Here is a 4,753-nt window from a genome sequence, read left to right as displayed (position 1 = left end):
TGTGACTTGATAATATTTATCCTCTGCTGACATATTATTTATAGCATGAAGTTGTAAATTCTGAGAAAAATTCATATTAAAATAACTACAGCTTCCCAAGAGACAATATTTTAGATACCAATCAGGTGTTTATTATTAATTCCTGAAAATTTTTGAAATGAGTCTTTTATAGTCAATTTTCTAGTGTTCTTCAACCTTGTGAATTTACTCTTGTTCATTTCATGGCCAGAAGTAAAGTATTGGAAATTTATAAAGTTTAAATGTCATGCTATAGGTGATCAAACTGAATGCTTACAAATATAATTCTTGTGAGTGAGGGAAAGGCTGAGCAGAGGAGGATTTGGTTAATTCTTTGTTAAATTTATTGACATTTTCTTTAACTTTTTAGAGGTTTCATAAATGGTTACAGGCAGCTCATTCTTGTACCTAAAACTCTGATAATTTTATTTTTGATGCTGCAAATATCAAGAGCTGTGTACTATCTCAGATTTTACCTGACTTGCAAACTAATAAGTCAGCCAACCACAATTTCATGGATACCGGTAAAGGACAGGTGACTCCTCAGTCAGAGAGGAAGGACACTTTATTGCTCAGCAGTAACCAGAGAGTTAGCATTTTCTGCTAGTTTCCTGGACCTCATTCCCCACAGGGTGATGTGAAGAGGGGCTTGGGTGGCGTGTGCCAGGGGCTGCTCTCGAGAGGAGCCCTGAGGCTGTGAATCTCGAGATTTTTATGAAGGGAAATGAGTGCCCTGGAAGAAGGCATTGTCTTCATTGTACTGGAGAGTAAGCGTGTCTGCACTTTGCTCCAGAGGTGACACTGTCCCTATCTTGAAACTATCTTTAAAAAGAATGTCTGGAAGAAAAGCAGTTCACGCAGGTGAGAGTGGCCCGTGGAGACTCACCTCACGACAACGTAGCCTTCTTTCTGTACTGTCTTGGCCTCTGATGAATTTTCACATTGACGTCTCCTCTCTGTCAGCCCTTCTGATTAATCAGGTCGACAGATACTTGACTCATATGAACTGTCACCGAGGGCGCTGCCTGTAATACTCCAAGCACAGCAGGATAAGGCAACCTGAGCTAGGCCACTGGTAACACCCCGAACATCAGTAAAAATATAGGTGAGGCTCCACAGGCCATGTTGGCGGGAACGTGGGAGCGGCCTTGAGTTTGTCTTTCAGACGGTGACACTGTCTGTCCTCACTTCCGCTTAGTCGGTGTGGAGATTGAACAGCTGCAGTGCCCAGTGGGCTTCGGGTTTTGGTGTAGCGAGAGCTGCAGGAGCCAGCGACTTTGCTTCGGGTGGCAGAGCAGGGCAAGGTTTCACCCAGAGGGATGGCTGCCACTTTTCATGGAAAGCTGAGATGCTGTTGGGAACAGGCTAGCTGGGACTTGAGTATGTCATTCCTGTTAGTCAGGAGGCTTTTTGGGCCTTTCTCACCTCGTTAGTTATTGGGTCCTACTTGGTTCATCCCTTAAGGGAATATTAGACCAGAGAGTCACCAGGCCTGTGGGCCAAGCAGTTAATCTCAACAAGAGCCCAGCTCAAGCTTTTCACCTGGGATGCACCTGATAACCATGGCACAGAGATGATGAGTTCAAAATGCTCCTGCAGGTCTCTGGTTGGAGGCTGCCCCTCTTTGTTCGGTGGTAAAGCAGTTGGTAAAATCCTCAGTTGCGGAGACTCAGAGCTCAGAGGTCATTAGGCTGTGGAGCCCCAAAGGTTGAGAGCCGTCACAGCTCATTGGCTGGTTTCCCACAGCCTCTGGCAGGATGCTGGTTTGTACGTAGATGAGCCAATGCAGAGTACCAAGCGGAAAGAACCCAGAGTCAGTACGGTGCTGGGCCTCTTTCTCATGGTGGGGACTGAAAAGACCGCAGATTTCCTTGCCTGCCAGATGGGATGAGCGTGGATCTGGCCACACCATCCCAAGGTATTTGACTGGAGAGGGCTCTCGTGTGTGTGAGGATCGTGAGAACCTTGGCCTGCAGAGGCGTGAGGTCAGAGCTGGTGAGAGTGAGGCTTTGGGCTTGGTAACCAGCAGGCTCTTGTTTATAGCGAAAACTAAACTCAGAGGACACTAAATCCTGACAGTCCCCTTACCGGTGGCAAATAGCCTGAGGAGTTTAGGTTCTTCCAAGAATGTACCCGGAGGCCTTGCATGTGAAAATGACTGTCTTGGGCCTCAGGTGCCTATTGCATAGAAAAGGTGCCGGTCATGCTGAAGACAGCAGCCAGGTGCCATCAGTCTGCCCGGGTTCGGTCACACTCACAGTGGCTGGAATAGTCAGGACAACCAACGAACTCGAAGCCTGCAGCTCCTCTTGCCTTTGTCACTGGCCACAGGGGCTGGTGGTTGAACTGAGATGTTGCTTCCTTACTGCTCTGCTGCCTTTGCGTCCTTAACCGAGGCCGCGATCTTTCCTTTCCTGGGATTCTGTTTTGTTTCCGTTGGGCCACAACAGGATGAGGGAATGGGGACAGTTTACACGTTTGACTGTCAGTGTCTTACATGCTGCTCTCCCGCATCTGGACAGATCCCCTCTTACACTGATGGGACAATGAAGTATAAGCATCGCATGTAATTCTTGTTATTTGCTCAGATGTAGAAGCGACAACCAAATACAGAAGAGCCCCTGACGAACGGGTCAGCGACCCTGTGCCCCAGAGGGTCGTTCTGTCTCCCCAGGCTTTGGACTGTACGAACACCCTTGGAAAGACAGCCAGAACAAAGGCCACCCCACGTCCGGCCTTCTGCTGCGCTGTGACTTGGAGTTTTTCTCTCTTCTTGTCTATATATTCACGTCTATTTTATTTCTTTTCAAGTTCGCCAAAGTCGATTCCCCGATGTTATTTATTTCTCCTTTAAATTTTTATGTATCGGTATTGTTACCTCAAAGTTGTCCAGAGAAAGGAGCAGCCAACCTCACTGCTCACTCTGATTAGGATGCTTCCAAATTTTCTTCTCTTGGCTTTCAGGAGCCCCTGCACCCCATCTACTGGTTTTCCTTTTTACTCACTGTGCCTTCTGGGTCTTCTTAAACTCCTTTCAACGTCTCATCATAATTCTAGGTATTCAGTAGAGGTTTTATGTGGATGTTTATTCATTTGTCAAATATGATTGAAGATTTATTATGTGACAGTCGCCTGAGGCTATAGTGATGATTAAAATAAGTAAGGCTTTCTTCCCTCATGGGTCTTCGTACTCTACTAGACACAAGCTAAATGTTATAGATACTTTAATCCTCAGTGGCCTGTTGAGAGTGGCATCACCCCCTCCCCTACTTGAGCTCCGACATCCCCTGGTGGGCAGTCCTCTTCAGCTTCCTTTGGCTCTGACACCTAAACCCCCAACACACACACGCAGACACACACACACACACACACACACGCACACACACGCAGACACACGCAGACACACCCATACTCCCTCCTTCCCTCCCTCCCTCCTCCTCTCTCTCTGTCTGTCTCTGTACATGTGCCTGCCTTGCTCTGGCCCACCTGAATTGGAGGAGGAGGGCAGTAATGAGTGTACATTTTTCACTTGTAGAACAAGTTACTTCACTTCCTAAATTCATATGCACATTTCAGCTCGTATGTGAGCAGTTTCTAATGGGATGTCACCCACGGTACCCCTTAGAAGTCTGGCTCAGTAACTTTCTCTGGGGGACACAACCGAGTAGAAACTGAATAAAAGTTACAACTCAGTAGTTTTTCTTAGTGCAAAAGATATTTTTTCCCCTCTACTAGTTAAAAACCTAACTCGTTTAGTGAGATCTTAATTACATTTTATTTAAGCCAAAATGTGACTATCTTCTCGAATCCTAGAGAAGGAATTTGGTGTTGTGTTAGTGATTCTGGTGCATGCCGAAATTATTGCAAGAGGTGACACATGCCCTTGAACACCATATATTGCCTGTAAATTGAATGGCTGTATCTGCGTGCCCTTGGGATAATGAAATATAAAGTCATCTGAATCAGCGCATGGCATTTTTTTGTTATGTGAATATTTTCAGTGAAAAGATACTAAGATAAACATTTTTAATATTCAAAAAGGAGTTCTAAGAAATTAGCGAATCTTTTCCCTAGAGAGGGGACTGGGTAGAAAGACGTCACACTCTTTATCCTGTCTTTTAACGTTAATACTAAGTGCATAAATTACCTGCTCAGTAACTAAAATTGGAAAAAGTCCTTATAATTTTGATCAATAAGAAATCATTCCATGTTACTTCCAAGAGCTTTGCAACTCTTAAAATCTATTGTTGCTGTCTACGTCCATGCCACCCTGAATGAGCCCGATCTCATCTGATCTCGGAAGCTAAGCGGGGTCAGGCCTGGTTAGCACTTGGATGGGAGACCACCTAGGAAGACCAGGGCCTGTAGGCATTAAAAACAAATCTATTGTTGCCGTTCCCGCCCCAAGGAGAGGAGAGTGCACTATTACTATACAGAGTGAACTTGTCGCAAAATTCGGTGTGAAAAATTCCAAAAAATAGACTGCATTTCAAACTTTACATTGTTCTTGGAAAATCTTTTGTATTTATATTTACAGATTATGTTTAACTATCTTTAAACATAATATTTTATTTAAAATTTATTAAAGTTTATTCCAGGTTTTTGCAAGTTTGGCCCCACAGAAAGCATAGCAAACAAAATACTTAACAAATAAAATGTTTTTTATAATAACCATTTGGAAGAAACTGCCCTAGACCTTCTAGTTTATAGATATTTCATGAATTAACATTGTAAA

At 44.4% G+C, this 4,753-nt stretch overlaps 1 pseudogene; it reads left to right on the top strand.

The window, feature by feature from the left end:
* Positions 1-4,270: 4,270 nt before the first annotated feature.
* Positions 4,271-4,389, top strand: LOC111743375 (annotated as a pseudogene).
* The last annotated feature ends 364 nt before the right edge of the window (positions 4,390-4,753 follow it).

Source organism: Pteropus vampyrus, unplaced genomic scaffold (genome assembly GCF_000151845.1).
Source record: "Pteropus vampyrus isolate Shadow unplaced genomic scaffold, Pvam_2.0 Scaffold112, whole genome shotgun sequence".
Classification (NCBI taxonomy): Eukaryota; Metazoa; Chordata; class Mammalia; order Chiroptera; family Pteropodidae; genus Pteropus; species Pteropus vampyrus.
The sequence above is the reverse complement of the archived record's forward strand: the minus strand, read 5'-3'. Positions and strand labels throughout refer to the sequence as shown.